Source organism: Heptranchias perlo, chromosome X (genome assembly GCF_035084215.1).
Source record: "Heptranchias perlo isolate sHepPer1 chromosome X, sHepPer1.hap1, whole genome shotgun sequence".
Taxonomy (NCBI): Eukaryota; Metazoa; Chordata; class Chondrichthyes; order Hexanchiformes; family Hexanchidae; genus Heptranchias; species Heptranchias perlo.
In genome coordinates this window covers 21,121,559-21,138,967 of record NC_090370.1, presented here as the reverse complement: position 1 = coordinate 21,138,967, position 17,409 = coordinate 21,121,559, and positions in this window count along the sequence as shown.

The window sequence follows — 17,409 nt, the reverse complement described above, 5'->3', positions numbered from 1 at the left end:
TGAGTGTGGGATTCATTCTGTATCTGTCAGTCTCTGATACTGTCTGTGAGTGTGGGATTCATTCTGAATCTGTCAGTCTCTGGTACTGTGTGTGAGTGTGGGATTTATTCTGTATCTGTCAGTCTCTGATACTGTATGTGAGTGTGGGACTCATTCTGTATCTGTCAGTCTCTGGTACTGTGTGTGAGTGAGGGATTAATTCTGCATCTGTCAGTCTCTGATACAGTGTGTGAGTGTGGGATTCAGTCTGCATCTGACAGTCTCTGTTACTGTGTGTGAGTGTGGGATTCATTCTGTATCTGTCAGTCTCTGATACAGTTTGTGAGTGTGGGATTATTTCTGTATCTGTCAGTCTCTGGTACTGTATGTGAGTGTGGGATTCATTCTGTATCTGTCAGTCTCTGGTACTGTGTGTGACTGTGGGATTCATTCTGTTTCTGTCAGTCTCTGATACTGTGTGTGAGAGTGCAATTCATTCTGTATCTGTCAGTCTCTGATACTGTGTGTGAGTGAGGGATTCATTCTGCATCTGTCAGTCTCTGATACAGTGTGTGAGTGTGGGATTCATTCTGTATCTCTCAGTCTCAGATAATGTGTTTGAGTGTGGGATTCATTCTGCATCTGTCAGTCTCTGGTTCTGTGTACGAGTGTGGGATTCATTCTGCATCTGTCAGTCTCTGACAATGTATGTGAGTGAGGGATTCATTCTGTATCTGTCAGTCTCAGGTACAGTGTGTGAGTGTGGGATTCATTCTGCATCTGACAGTCTCTGATACTGTGTGTGAGTGTGGGATTCATTCTGTATCTGTCAGCCTCTGGTACTGTATGTGAGTGTGGGATTCATTCTGTATCTGTCAGTCTCTGATACTGTATGTGAGTGTGAGATTCATTCTGTGTCTGTCAGTCTCTGATACTCTGTGGGAGTGTGGGATTCATTCTGTATCTGACAGTCTCTGGTACTGTTTGTGAGTGTGGGGTTAATTCTGTATCTGTCAGTGTCTGATACTGTTTGTGAGTGTGGGATTCATTCTGTATCTGTCAGTCTCTGCTACTGTCTGTGAGTGTGGGATTCATTCTGCATCTGTCAGTCTCTGATACTCTGTGTGAGTGTGCAATTCATTCTGTATCTGTCAGTCTCTGAAAATGTATGTGAGTGTGGGATTCATTCTGTATCTGTCAGTCTCTGGTACTCTATGTGAGTGTGGGATTCATTCTGTATCTGTCAGTCTCTGGTACTATGTGTGAGTGTGGGATTCATTCTGTATCTGTCAGTCTTTGGTGCTGTGTGTGAGTGTGGGATTCTGACTGTATCTGTCAGTCTCTGATACTGTGTGTGAGTGTGGGATTCATTCTGCATCTGACAGTCTCTGTTACTGTGTGTGTGTGGGATTCATTCTGTATCTGTCAGTCTCTGATACTGTTTGTGAGTGTGGGATTCATTCTGTATCTGTCAGTCTCTGCTACTGTCTGTGAGTGTGGGATTCATTCTGCATCTGTCAGTCTCTGATACTCTGTGTGAGTGTGCAATTCATTCTGTATCTGTCAGTCTCTGGTACTCTATGTGAGTGTGGGATTCATTCTGTATCTGTCAGTCTCTGGTACTGTGTGTGAGTGTGGGATTCATTCTGTATCTGTCAATCTCTGGTACTGTGTGTGAGTGTGGGATTCATTCTGTATCTGTCAGTCTTTGGTGCTGTGTGTGAGTGTGGGATTCTGACTGTATCTGTCAGTCTCTGATACTGTGTGTGAGTGTGGGATTCATTCTGCATCTGACAGTCTCTGTTACTGTGTGTGAGTGTGGGATTCATTCTGTATCTGTCAGTCTCTGGTACTGTGTGTGAGTGTGGGATTCATTCTGCATCTGTCAGTCTCTGATACAGTGTGTGAGTGTGGGATTATTTCTGTATCTGTCAGTCTCTGGTACTGTATGTGAGTGTGGGATTCATTCTGTATCTGTCAGTCTCTGGTACTGTGTGTGACTGTGGGATTCATTCTGTTTCTGTCAGTCTCTGATACTGTGTGTGAGAGTGCAATTCATTCTGTATCTGTCAGTCTCTGATACTGTGTGTGAGTGTGGGATTCATTCTGTATCTGTCAGTCTCTGGTACTGTGTGTGAGTGAGGGATTCATTCTGCATCTGTCAGTCTCTGATACAGTGTGTGAGTGTGGGATTCATTCTGTATCTGTCAGTCTCAGATAATGTATTTGAGTGTGGGATTCATTCTGCATCTGTCAGTCTCTGACAATGTATGTGAGTGAGGGATTCATTCTGGATCTGTCAGTCTCAGGTGCAGTGTGTGAGTGTGGGATTCATTCTGCATCTGACAGTCTCTGATACTGTGTGTGAGTGTGGGATTCATTCTGTATCTGTCAGCCTCTGGTACTGTATGTGAGTGTGGGATTCATTCTGTATCTGTCAGTCTCTGATACTGTATGTGAGTGTGGGATTCATTCTGTGTCTGTCAGTCTCTGATACTCTGTGGGAGTGTGGGATTCATTCTGTATCTGACAGTCTCTGGTACTGTGTGTGAGTGTGGGGTTAATTCTGTATCTGTCAGTGTCTGATACTGTATGTGAGTGTGGGATTCATTCTGTGTCTGTCAGTCTCTGATACTGTGTGTGAGTGTGGGATTCAATCTGTATCTGTCAGTCTCTGATAATGTGTGTGAGTGTGGGATTCATTCTGCATCTGTCAGTCTCTGATACTGCATGTGAGTGTGGGATTCATTCTCTATCTGTCAGTCTCTGGTACTGTGTGTGAGTGTGGGATTCATTCAGTATCTGTTAATCTCTGGTATTGTGCGTGAGTGTGGGATTCTTTCTTTTTCTGTCAGTCTCTGATACTGTGTGTGAGTGTGGGATTCATTCTGTATCTGTCAGTCTCTGATACTGTCTGTGAGTGTGGGATTCATTCTGAATCTGTCAGTCTCTGGTACTGTGTGTGAGTGTGGGAATTATTCTGTATCTGTCAGTCTCTGATACTGTATGTGAGTGTGGGACTCATTCTGTATCTGTCAGTCTCTGGTACTGTGTGTGAGTGAGGGATTCATTCTGCATCTGTCAGTCTCTGATACAGTGTGTGAGTGTGGGATTCATTCTGTATCTGTCAGTCTCTGATACAGTGTGTGAGTGTGGGATTCATTCTGTATCTGTCAGTCTCAGATAATGTGTTTGAGTGTGGGATTCATTCTGTATCTGTCAGTCTCTGATGCTGTGTGTGAGTGTGGGATTCTTACTGCATCTGTCAGTCTCTGATACTGTGTGTGAGTGTGGGATTCATTCTGCATCTGACAGTCTCTGTTACTGTGTGTGAGTGTGGGATTCATTCTGTATCTGTCAGTCTCTGATACAGTTTGTGAGTGTGGGATTATTTCTGTATCTGTCAGTCTCTGGTACTGTATGTGAGTGTGGGATTCATTCTGTATCTGTCAGTCTCTGGTACTGTGTGTGACTGTGGGATTCATTCTGTTTCTGTCAGTCTCTGATACTGTGTGTGAGAGTGCAATTCATTCTGTATCTGTCAGTCTCTGATACTGTGTGTGAGTGTGGGATTCATTCTGTATCTGTCAGTCTCTGGTACTGTGTGTGAGTGAGGGATTCATTCTGCATCTGTCAGTCTCTGATACAGTGTGTGAGTGTGGGATTCATTCTGTATCTGTCAGTCTCAGATAATGTGTTTGAGTGTGGGATTCATTCTGCATCTGTCAGTCTCTGGTTCTGTGTACGAGTGTGGGATTCATTCTGCATCTGTCAGTCTCTGACAATGTATGTGAGTGAGGGATTCATTCTGTATCTGTCAGTCTCAGGTACAGTGTGTGAGTGTGGGATTCATTCTGCATCTGACAGTCTCTGATACTGTGTGTGAGTGTGGGATTTATTCTGTATCTGTCAGCCTCTGGTACTGTATGTGAGTGTGGGATTCATTCTGTATCTGTCAGTCTCTGATACTGTATGTGAGTGTGGGATTCATTCTGTGTCTGTCAGTCTCTGATACTCTGTGGGAGTGTGGGATTCATTCTGTATCTGACAGTCTCTGGTACTGTTTGTGAGTGTGGGGTTAATTCTGTATCTGTCAGTGTCTGATACTGTTTGTGAGTGTGGGATTCATTCTGTATCTGTCAGTCTCTGCTACTGTATGTGAGTGTGGGATTCATTCTGCATCTGTCAGTCTCTGATACTCTGTGTGAGTGTGCAATTCATTCTGTATCTGTCAGTCTCTGAAAATGTATGTGAGTGTGGGATTCATTCTGTATCTGTCAGTCTCTGGTACTGTATATGAGTGTGGGATTCATTCTGTATCTGTCAGTCTCTGGTACTGTGTGTGAGTGTGGGATTCATTCTGTATCTGTCAGTCTCTGGTACTGTGTGTGAGTGTGGGATTCATTCTGTATCTGTCAGTATCTGATACTGTGTGTGAGTGTGGGATTCATTCTGTATCTGTCAGTCTCTGATACTGTGTGTGAGTGTGGGATTCTTACTGTATCTGTCAGTCTCTGATACTGTGTGTGAGTGTGGGATTCATTCTGTATCTGTCAGTCTCTGATACTGTATGTGAGTGTGGGATTCATTCTGTATCTGTCAGTCTCTGATACTGTATGTGAGTGTGGGACTCATTCTGTATCTGTCAATCTCAGATACTGTATGTGAGTGTGGGACTCATTCTGTATCTGTCAATCTCAGATACTGTATGTGAGTGTGCGATTCATTCTGTATCTGTCAGACTCTGGTACTGTGTGTGAATGTGGGATTCATTCTGTATGTGTCAATCTCTGATACTGCAGGTGAGTGTGGTATTCATTCTGTATCTGTCAGTCTCTGGTACTGTGTGTGAGTGTGGTATTCATTCTGTATCTGTCAGTATCTGATACTGTATGTGAGTGTGAGATTAATTCTGGATCTGTCAGTCTCTGGTACTGTGTGTGAGTGTGGGATTCATTCTGCATCTGTCAGTCTCTGATGCTGTGTGTGAGTGTGGTATTCATTCTGTATCTGTCAGTCTCTGGTACTGTGTGTGAGTGTGGGATTTATTCTGTATCTGTCAGTCTCTGGTACTGTATGTGAGTGTGAGATTAATTCTGGATCTGTCAGTCTCTGGTACTGTGTGTGAGTGTGGGATTCTTTCTGTGTCTGTCAGTCTCTGATACTCTGTTGGCTGTGGGATTCATTCTGCATCTGACAGTCTCTGTCACTGTGTGTGAGTGTGGGATTCATTCTGTATCTGTCAGTCTCTGGTACTGTGTGTGACTGTGGGATTCATTCTGTTTCTGTCAGTCTCTGATACTGTGTGTGAGCGTGCAATTCATTCTGTATCTGTCAGTCTCTGATACTGTGTGTGAGTGTGGGATTCATTCTGTATCTGTCAGTCTCTGGTACTGTGTGTGAGTGTGGGATTCATTCTGCATCTGTCAGTCTCTGATACAGTGTGTGAGTGTGGGATTCATTCTGTATCTGTCAGTCTCTGGTACTGTATGTGAGTGTGGGATTCATTCTGTATCTGTCAGTCTCTGGTACTGTGTGTTAGTGTGGGATTCATTCTGTATCTGTCAGTCTCTGATACTGTGTGTGAGTGTGGGATTCCTTCTGTATCTGTCAGTCTCTGATAATGTGTTTGAGTGTGGGATTCATTCTGTATCTGTCAGTCTCTGATACTGCATGTGAGAGTGGGATTCATTCTGTATCTGTCAGTCTCAGATAATGTGTTTGAGTGTGGGATTCATTCTGCATCTGTCAGTCTCTGGTTCTGTGTGTGAGTGTGGGATTCATTCAGTATCTGTTAGTCTCTGGTGCGTGAGTGTGGGATTCTTTCTTTATCTGTCAGTCTCTGATACTGTGTGTGAGTGTGGGATTCTTACTGTATCTGTCAGTCTCTGATACTGTGTGTGAGTGTGGGATTCATTCTGAATCTGTCAGTCTCTGATACTGTATGTGAGTGTGGGATTCATTCTGTATCTGTCAGTCTCTGGTACTGTGTGTGAGTGTGGGATTCATTCTGAATCTGTCAGTCTCTGATACTGTATGTGAGTGTGGGATTCATTCTGAATCTGTCAGTCTCTGATACTGTGTGTGAGTGTGGGATTCATTCTGTATCTGTCAGTCTCTGATACTGTATGTGAGTGTGGGACTCATTCTGTATCTGTCAATCTCAGATACTGTATGTGAGTGTGGGATTCATTCTGTATCTGTCAATCTCAGATACTGTGTGTGAGTGTGCGATTCATTCTGTATCTGTCAGTCTCTGATCCTGTGCGTGAGTGTGCAATTCATTCTGTGTCTGTCAGTCTCTGGCACAGTGTGTGAGTTTGGGAATCATTCAAGATCTGTCAGTCTCTGGTGCTGTGCGTGAGTGTGGTATTCATTCTGTATCTGTCAGTCTCTGGTACTGTGTGTGAGTGTGGTATTCATTCTGTATCTGTCAGTATCTGATACTGTATGTGAGTGTGAGATTAATTCTGGATCTGTCAGTCTCTGGTACTGTGTGTGAGTGTGGGATTCATTCTGCATCTGTCAGTCTCTGATGCTGTGTGTGAGTGTGGTATTCATTCTGTATCTGTCAGTCTCTGGTACTGTGTGTGAGTGTGGGATTAATTCTGTATCTGTCAGTCTCTGGTACTGTGTGTGAGTGAGGGATTCATTCTGCATCTGTCAGTCTCTGATACAGTGTGTGAGTGTGGGATTCATTCTGTATCTGTCAGTCTCAGATAATGTGTTTGAGTGTGGGATTCATTCTGCATCTGTCAGTCTCTGGTTCTGCGTATGAGTGTGGGATTCATTCTGTATCTGTCAGTCTCTGACAATGTATGTGAGTGTGGGATTCATTCTGTATCTGTCAGTCTCAGGTACAGTGTGTGAGTGTGGGATTCATTCTGCATCTGACAGTCTCTGGTACTGTGTGTGAGTGTGGGATTCATTCTGTATCTGTCAGTCTCTGATACTGTATGTGAGTGTGGGATTCATTCTGTGTCTGTCAGTCTCTGATACTCTGTGGGAGTGTGGGATTCATTCTGTATCTGACAGTCTCTGGTACTGTGTGTGAGTGTGGGGTTAATTCTGTATCTGTCAGTCTCTGCTACTGTATGTGATTGTGGGATTCATTCTGCATCTGTCAGTCTCTGATACTCTGTGTGAGTGTGCAATTCATTCTGTATCTGTCAGTCTCTGAAAATGTATGTGAGTGTGGGATTCATTCTGTATCTGTCAGTCTCTGGTACTGTATGTGAGTGTGGGATTCATTCTGTATCTGTCAGTCTCTGGTACTGTGTGTGAGTGTGGGATTCATTCTGTATCTGTCAGTCTCTGGTACTGTGTGTGAGTGTGGGATTCATTCTGTATCTGTCAGTGTCTGATACTGTGTGTGAGTGTGGGATTCATTCTGTATCTGTCAGTCTCTGTAACTGTATGTGAGTGTGGGATTCATTCTGTGTCTGTCAGTCTCTGATACTGTGTGTGAGTGTGGGATTCAATCTGTATCTGTCAGTCTCTGATAATGTGTGTGAGTGTGGGATTCATTCTGCATCTGTCAGTCTCTGATACTGTATGTGAGTATGGGATTCATTCTGGATCTGTCAGTCTCTGGTACTGTGTGTGAGTGTGGGATTTATTCTGTATCTGTCAGTCTCTGATACTGTATGTGAGTGTGGGACTCATTCTGTATCTGTCAGTCTCTGGTGCTGTGTGTGAGTGAGGGATTCATTCTGCATCTGTCAGTCTCTGATACAGTGTATGAGTGTGCAATTCATTCTGTATCTGTCAGTCTCTGAAAATGTATGTGAGTGTGGGATTCATTCTGTATCTGTCAGTCTCTGGTACTGTGTGTGAGTGTGAGATTCATTCTGTATCTGTCAGTCTCTGGTACTGTGTGTGAGTGTGGGATTTATTCTGTATCTGTCAGTCTCTGGTACTGTATGTGAGTGTGAGATTAATTCTGGATCTGTCAGTCTCTGGTACTGTGTGTGAGTGTGGGATTCATTCTGCATCTGACAGTCTCTGATGCTGTGTGTGAGTGTGGGATTTATTCTGTATCTGTCAGCCTCTGGTACTGTATGTGAGTGTAGGATTCATTCTGTATCTGTCAGTCTCTGATACTGTATGTGAGTGTGGGATTCATTCTGTGTCTGTCAGTCTCTGATACTCTGTGGGAGTGTGGGATTCATTCTGTATCTGACAGTCTCTGGTACTGTTTGTGAGTGTGGGGTTAATTCTGTATCTGTCAGTGTCTGATACTGTTTGTGAGTGTGGGATTCATTCTGTATCTGTCAGTCTCTGCTACTGTATGTGAGTGTGGGATTCATTCTGCATCTGTCAGTCTCTGATACTCTGTGTGAGTGTGCAATTCATTCTGTATCTGTCAGTCTCTGAAAATGTATGTGAGTGTGGGATTCATTCTGTATCTGTCAGTCTCTGGTACTGTATGTGAGTGTGGGATTCATTCTGTATCTGTCAGTCTCTGTAACTGTATGTGAGTGTGGGATTCATTCTGTATCTGTCAGTATCTGATACTGTGTGTGAGTGTGGGATTCATTCTGTATCTGTCAGTCTCTGTAACTGTATGTGAGTGTGGGATTCATTCTGTGTCTGTCAGTCTCTGGTACTGTGTGTGAGTGTGGGATTCATTCAGTATCTGTCAGTCTCTGATACTGTGTGTGAGTGTGGGATTCTTACTGTATCTGTCAGTCTCTGATACTGTGTGTGAGTGTGGGATTCATTCTGTATCTGTCAGTCTCTGATACTGTATGTGAGTGTGGGATTCATTCTGTATCTGTCAATCTCAGATACTGTATGTGAGTGTGCGATTCATTCTGTATCTGTCAGTCTCTGGTACTGTGTGTGAATGTGGGATTCATTCTGTATGTGTCAATCTCTGATACTGCAGGTGAGTGTGGTATTCATTCTGTATCTGTCAGTCTCTGGTACTGTGTGTGAGTGTGGTATTCATTCTGTATCTGTCAGTATCTGATACTGTATGTGAGTGTGAGATTAATTCTGGATCTGTCAGTCTCTGGTACTGTGTGTGAGTGTGGGATTCATTCTGCATCTGTCAGTCTCTGATGCTGTGTGTGAGTGTGGTATTCATTCTGTATCTGTCAGTCTCTGGTACTGTGTGTGAGTGTGGGATTTATTCTGTATCTGTCAGTCTCTGGTACTGTATGTGAGTGTGAGATTAATTCTGGATCTCTCAGTCTCTGGTACTGTGTGTGAGTGTGGGATTCATTCTGTGTCTGTCAGTCTCTGATACTCTGTTGGCTGTGGGATTCATTCTGCATCTGACAGTCTCTGTCACTGTGTGTGAGTGTGGGATTCATTCTGTATCTGTCAGTCTCTGGTACTGTGTGTGAGTGTGGGATTCATTCTGCATCTGTCAGTCTCTGATACAGTGTGTGAGTGTGGGATTATTTCTGTATCTGTCAGTCTCTGGTACTGTATGTGCGTGTGGGATTCATTCTGTATCTGTCAGTCTCTGGTACTGTGTGTGACTGTGGGATTCATTCTGTTTCTGTCAGTCTCTGATACTGTGTGTGAGCGTGCAATTCATTCTGTATCTGTCAGTCTCTGATACTGTGTGTGAGTGTGGGATTCATTCTGTATCTGTCAGTCTCTGGTACTGTGTGTGAGTGTGGGATTCATTCTGCATCTGTCAGTCTCTGATACAGTGTGTGAGTGTGGGATTCATTCTGTATCTGTCAGTCTCTGGTACTGTATGTGAGTGTGGGATTCATTCTGTATCTGTCAGTCTCTGGTACTGTGTGTTAGTGTGGGATTCATTCTGTATCTGTCAGTCTCTGATACTGTGTGTGAGTGTGGGATTCCTTCTGTATCTGTCAGTCTCTGATAATGTGTTTGAGTGTGGGATTCATTCTGTATCTGTCAGTCTCTGATACTGCATGTGAGAGTGGGATTCATTCTGTATCTGTCAGTCTCAGACAATGTGTTTGAGTGTGGGATTCATTCTGCATCTGTCAGTCTCTGGTTCTGTGTGTGAGTGTGGGATTCATTCAGTATCTGTTAGTCTCTGGTGCGTGAGTGTGGGATTCTTTCTTTATCTGTCAGTCTCTGATACTGTGTGTGAGTGTGGGATTCTTACTGTATCTGTCAGTCTCTGATACTGTGTGTGAGTGTGGGATTCATTCTGAATCTGTCAGTCTCTGATACTGTATGTGAGTGTGGGATTCATTCTGTATCTGTCAGTCTCTGGTACTGTGTGTGAGTGTGGGATTCATTCTGAATCTGTCAGTCTCTGATACTGTATGTGAGTGTGGGATTCATTCTGAATCTGTCAGTCTCTGATACTGTGTGTGAGTGTGGGATTCATTCTGTATCTGTCAGTCTCTGATACTGTATGTGAGTGTGGGACTCATTCTGTATCTGTCAATCTCAGATACTGTATGTGAGTGTGGGACTCATTCTGTATCTGTCAATCTCAGATACTGTGTGTGAGTGTGCGATTCATTCTGTATCTGTCAGTCTCTGGTACTGTGTGTGAATGTGGGATTCATTCTGTATGTGTCAATCTCTGATACTGCAGGTGAGTGTGGGATTCATTCTGTACCTGTCAGTCTCTGATCCTGTGCGTGAGTGTGCAATTCATTCTGTGTCTGTCAGTCTCTGGCACAGTGTGTGAGTTTGGGAATCATTCAAGATCTGTCAGTCTCTGGTGCTGTGCGTGAGTGTGGTATTCATTCTGTATCTGTCAGTCTCTGGTACTGTGTGTGAGTGTAGTATTCATTCTGTATCTGTCAGTATCTGATACTGTATGTGAGTGTGAGATTAATTCTGGATCTGTCAGTCTCTGGTACTGTGTGTGAGTGTGGGATTCATTCTGCATCTGTCAGTCTCTGATGCTGTGTGTGAGTGTGGTATTCATTCTGTATCTGTCAGTCTCTGGTACTGTGTGTGAGTGTGGGATTAATTCTGTATCTGTCAGTCTCTGGTACTGTGTGTGAGTGAGGGATTCATTCTGCATCTGTCAGTCTCTGATACAGTGTGTGAGTGTGGGATTCATTCTGTATCTGTCAGTCTCAGATAATGTGTTTGAGTGTGGGATTCATTCTGCATCTGTCAGTCTCTGGTTCTGCGTATGAGTGTGGGATTCATTCTGTATCTGTCAGTCTCTGACAATGTATGTGAGTGTGGGATTCATTCTGTATCTGTCAGTCTCAGGTACAGTGTGTGAGTGTGGGATTCATTCTGCATCTGACAGTCTCTGATACTGTGTGTGAGTGTGGGATTCATTCTGTATCTGTCAGTCTCTGATACTGTATGTGAGTGTGGGATTCATTCTGTGTCTGTCAGTCTCTGATACTCTGTGGGAGTGTGGGATTCATTCTGTATCTGACAGTCTCTGGTACTGTGTGTGAGTGTGGGGTTAATTCTGTATCTGTCAGTCTCTGCTACTGTATGTGATTGTGGGATTCATTCTGCATCTGTCAGTCTCTGATACTCTGTGTGAGTGTGCAATTCATTCTGTATCTGTCAGTCTCTGAAAATGTATGTGAGTGTGGGATTCATTCTGTATCTGTCAGTCTCTGGTACTGTATGTGAGTGTGGGATTCATTCTGTATCTGTCAGTCTCTGGTCCTGTGTGTGAGTGTGGGATTCATTCTGTATCTGTCAGTCTCTGGTACTGTGTGTGAGTGTGGGATTCATTCTGTATCTGTCAGTGTCTGATACTGTGTGTGAGTGTGGGATTCATTCTGTATCTGTCAGTCTCTGTAACTGTATGTGAGTGTGGGATTCATTCTGTGTCTGTCAGTCTCTGATACTGTGTGTGAGTGTGGGATTCAATCTGTATCTGTCAGTCTCTGATAATGTGTGTGAGTGTGGGATTCATTCTGCATCTGTCAGTCTCTGATACTGCATGTGAGTGTGGGATTCATTCTATATCTGTCAGTCTCTGGTACTGTGTGTGAGTGTGGGATTCATTCAGTATCTGTTAGTCTCTGGTATTGTGCGTGAGTGTGGGATTCTTTATTTTTCTGTCAGTCTCTGATACTGTGTGTGAGTGTGGGATTCTTACTGTATCTGTCAGTCTCTGATACTGAGTGTGAGTGTGGGATTCATTCTGTATCTGTCAGTCTCTGATACTGAATGTGAGTATGGGATTCATTCTGGATCTGTCAGTCTCTGGTACTGTGTGTGAGTGTGGGATTTATTCTGTATCTGTCAGTCTCTGATACTGTATGTGAGTGTGGGACTCATTCTGTATCTGTCAGTCTCTGGTGCTGTGTGTGAGTGAGGGATTCATTCTGCATCTGTCAGTCTCTGATACAGTGTATGAGTGTGCAATTCATTCTGTATCTGTCAGTCTCTGAAAATGTATGTGAGTGTGGGATTCATTCTGTATCTGTCAGTCTCTGGTACTGTGTGTGAGTGTGAGATTCATTCTGTATCTGTCAGTCTCTGGTACTGTGTGTGAGTGTGGGATTCATTCTGTATCTGTCAGTCTCTGGTACTGTGTGTGAGTGTGGGATTCATTCAGTATCTGACAGTCTCTGCAACTGTATGTGAGTGTGGGATTCATTCTGTGTCTGTCAGTCTCTGATACTGTGTGTGAGTGTGGGATTCAATCTGTATCTGTCAGTCTCTGATAATGTGTGTGAGTGTGGGATTCATTCTGCATCTGTCAGTCTCTGATACTGCATGTGAGTGTGGGATTCATTCTATATCTGTCAGTCTCTGGTACTGTGTGTGAGTGTGGGATTCATTCAGTATCTGTTCGTCTCTGGTATTGTGCGTGAGTGTGGGATTCTTTCTTTATCTGTCAGTCTCTGATACTGTGTGTGAGTGTGGGATTCTTACTGTATCTGTCAGTCTCTGATACTGTGTGTGAGTGTGGGATTCATTCTGCATCTGACAGTCTCTGTTACTGTGTGTGAGTGTGGGATTCATTCTGTATCTGTCAGTCTCTGTTACTGTGTGTGAGTGTGGGATTCATTCTGCATCTGTCAGTCTCTGATACAGTGTGTGAGTGTGGGATTATTTCTGTATCTGTCAGTCTCTGGTACTGTATGTGAGTGTGGGATTCATTCTGTATCTGTCAGTCTCTGGTACTGTGTGTGACTGTGGGATTCATTCTGTTTCTGTCAGTCTCTGATACTGTGTGTGAGAGTGCAATTCATTCTGTATCTGTCAGTCTCTGATACTGTGTGTGAGTGTGGGATTCATTCTGTATCTGTCAGTCTCTGGTACTGTGTGTGAGTGAGGGATTCATTCTGCATCTGTCAGTCTCTGATACAGTGTGTGAGTGTGGGATTCATTCTGTATCTGTCAGTCTCAGATAATGTGTTTGAGTGTGGGATTCATTCTGCATCTGTCAGTCTCTGGTTCTGTGTATGAGTGTGGGATTCATTCTGTATCTGTCAGTCTCTGACAATGTATGTGAGTGAGGGATTCATTCTGTATCTGTCAGTCTCAGGTCCAGTGTGTGAGTGTGGGATTCATTCTGCATCTGACAGTCTCTGATACTGTGTGTGAGTGTGGGATTCATTCTGTATCTGTCAGCCTCTGGTACTGTATGTGAGTGTGGGATTCATTCTGTATCTGTCAGTCTCTGATACTGTATGTGAGTGTGGGATTCATTCTGTGTCTGTCAGTCTCTGATACTCTGTGGGAGTGTGGGATTCATTCTGTATCTGACAGTCTCTGGTACTGTGTGTGAGTGTGGGGTTAATTCTGTATCTGTCAGTGTCTGATACTGTTTGTGAGTGTGGGATTCATTCTGTATCTGTCAGTCTCTGCTACTGTATGTGATGGTGGGATTCATTCTGCATCTGTCAGTCTCTGGTACTGTTTGTGAGTGTGGGATTCATTCTGTATCTGTCAGTCTCTGGTACTGTGTGTGAGTGTGGGATTCATTCTGTATCTGTCAGTCTCTGTAACTGTATGTGAGTGTGGGATTCATTCTGTGTCTGTCAGTCTCTGATACTGTGTGTGAGTGTGGGATTCAATCTGTATCTGTCAGTCTCTGATAATGTGTGTGAGTGTGTGATTCATTCTGCATCTGTCAGTCTCTGATACTGCATGTGAGTGTGGGATTCATTCTATATCTGTCAGTCTCTGGTACTGTGTGTGAGTGTGGGATTCATTCAGTATCTGTTAGTCTCTGGTATTGTGCGTGAGTGTGGGATTCTTTCTTTTTCTGTCAGTCTCTGATACTGTGTGTGAGTGTGGGATTCTTACTGTATCTGTCAGTCTCTGATACTGTGTGTGAGTGTGGGATTCATTCTGTATCTGTCAGTCTCTGATACTGTATGTGAGTGTGGGATTCATTCTGTATCTGTCAGTCTCTGGTACTGTGTGTGAGTGTGGGATTTATTCTGTATCTGTCAGTCTCTGATACTGGATGTGAGTGTGGGACTCATTCTGTATCTGTCAGTCTCTGGTACTGTGTGTGAGTGAGGGATTCATTCTGCATCTGTCAGTCTCTGATACACTGTGTGAGTGTGGGATTCATTCTGTATCTGTCAGTCTCTGATACAGTGTGTGAGTGTGGGGTTCATTCTGTATCTGTCAGTCTCAGATAATGTGTTTGAGTGTGGGATTCTTTCTTTATCTGTCAGTCTCTGATACTGTGTGTGAGTGTGGGATTCTTACTGTATCTGTCAGTCTCTGATACTGTGTGTGAGTGTGGGATTCATTCTGCATCTGACAGTCTCTGTTACTGTGTGTGAGTGTGGGATTCATTCTGTATCTGTCAGTCTCTGATACAGTTTGTGAGTGTGGGATTCATTCTGTTTCTGTCAGTCTCTGATGCTGTGTGTGAGAGTGCAATTCATTCTGTATCTGTCAGTCTCTGATACTGTGTGTGAGTGTGGGATTCATTCTGTTTCTGTCAGTCTCTGATGCTGTGTGTGAGAGTGCAATTCATTCTGTTTCTGTCAGTCTCTGATGCTGTGTGTGAGAGTGCAATTCATTCTGTATCTCTCTGTCTCTGGTACTGTGTGTGAGTGTGGGATTCATTCTGTATCTGTCAGTCTCTGGTACTGTGTGTGAGTGAGGGATTCATTCTGCATCTGTCAGTCTCTGATACAGTGTGTGAGTGTGGGATTCATTCTGTATCTGTCAGTCTCAGATAATGTGTTTGAGTGTGGGATTCATTCTGCATCTGTCAGTCTCTGGTTCTGTGTACGAGTGTGGGATTCATTCTGCATCTGTCAGTCTCTGACAATGTATGTGAGTGAGGGATTCATTCTGTATCTGTCAGTCTCAGGTGCAGTGTGTGAGTGTGGGATTCATACTGCATCTGACAGTCTCTGATACTGTGTGTGAGTGTGGGATTCATTCTGTATCTGTCAGCCTCTGGTACTGTATGTGAGTGTGGGATTCATTCTGTATCTGTCAGTCTCTGATACTGGATGTGAGTGTGGGATTCATTCTGTGTCTGTCAGTCTCTGATACTCTGTGGGAGTGTGGGATTCATTCTGTATCTGTCAGTCTCTGGTACTGTGTGTGAGTGTGGGATTCATTCTGTATCTGTCAGTCTCTGTAACTGTATGTGAGTGTGGGATTCATTCTGTGTCTGTCAGTCTCTGATACTGTGTGTGAGTGTGGGATTCAATCTGTATCTGTCAGTCTCTGATAATGTGTGTGAGTGTGTGATTCATTCTGCATCTGTCAGTCTCTGATACTGCATGTGAGTGTGGGATTCATTCTATATCTGTCAGTCTCTGGTACTGTGTGTGAGTGTGGGATTCATTCAGTATCTGTTAGTCTCTGGTATTGTGCGTGAGTGTGGGATTCTTTCTTTTTCTGTCAGTCTCTGATACTGTGTGTGAGTGTGGGATTCTTACTGTATCTGTCAGTCTCTGATACTGTGTGTGAGTGTGGGATTCATTCTGTATCTGTCAGTCTCTGATACTGTATGTGAGTGTGGGATTCATTCTGTATCTGTCAGTCTCTGGTACTGTGTGTGAGTGTGGGATTTATTCTGTATCTGTCAGTCTCTGATACTGGATGTGAGTGTGGGACTCATTCTGTATCTGTCAGTCTCTGGTACTGTGTGTGAGTGAGGGATTCATTCTGCATCTGTCAGTCTCTGATACAGTGTGTGAGTGTGGGATTCATTCTGTATCTGTCAGTCTCTGATACAGTGTGTGAGTGTGGGGTTCATTCTGTATCTGTCAGTCTCAGATAATGTGTTTGAGTGTGGGATTCTTTCTTTATCTGTCAGTCTCTGATACTGTGTGTGAGTGTGGGATTCTTACTGTATCTGTCAGTCTCTGATACTGTGTGTGAGTGTGGGATTCATTCTGCATCTGACAGTCTCTGTTACTGTGTGTGAGTGTGGGATTCATTCTGTATCTGTCAGTCTCTGATACAGTTTGTGAGTGTGGGATTCATTCTGTTTCTGTCAGTCTCTGATGCTGTGTGTGAGAGTGCAATTCATTCTGTATCTGTCAGTCTCTGATACTGTGTGTGAGTGTGGGATTCATTCTGTATCTGTCAGTCTCTGGTACTGTGTGTGAGTGAGGGATTCATTCTGCATCTGTCAATCTCTGATACAGTGTGTGAGTGTGGGATTCATTCTGCATCTGTCAGTCTCTGGTTCTGTGTACGAGTGTGGGATTCATTCTGCATCTGTCAGTCTCTGACAATGTATGTGAGTGAGGGATTCATTCTGTATCTGTCAGTCTCAGGTGCAGTGTGTGAGTGTGGGATTCATACTGCATCTGACAGTCTCTGATACTGTGTGTGAGTGTGGGATTCATTCTGTATCTGTCAGCCTCTGGTACTGTATGTGAGTGTGGGATTCATTCTGTATCTGTCAGTCTCTGATACTGGATGTGAGTGTGGGATTCATTCTGTGTCTGTCAGTCTCTGATACTCTGTGGGAGTGTGGGATTCATTCTGTATCTGACAGTCTCTGGTACTGTGTGTGAGTGTGGGGTTAATTCTGTATCTGTCAGTGTCTGATACTGTTTGTGAGTGTGGGATTCATTCTGTATCTGTCAGTCTCTGCTACTGTATGTGAGTGTGGGATTCATTCTGCATCTGTCAGTCTCTGATACTCTGTGTGAGTGTGCAATTCATTCTGTATCTGTCAGTCTCTGTTACTGTGTGTGAGTGTGGGATTCATTCTGTATCTGTCAGTCTCTGATACAGTTTGTGAGTGTGGGATTCATTCTGTTTCTGTCAGTCTCTGATGCTGTGTGTGAGAGTGCAATTCATTCTGTATCTGTCAGTCTCTGATACTGTGTGTGAGTGTGGGATTCATTCTGTATCTGTCAGTCTCTGGTACTGTGTGTGAGTGAGGGATTCATTCTGCATCTGTCAATCTCTGATACAGTGTGTGAGTGTGGGATTCATTCTGTATCTGTCAGTCTCAGATAATGTGTTTGAGTGTGGGATTCATTCTGCATCTGTCAGTCTCTGGTTCTGTGTACGAGTGTGGGATTCATTCTGCATCTGTCAGTCTCT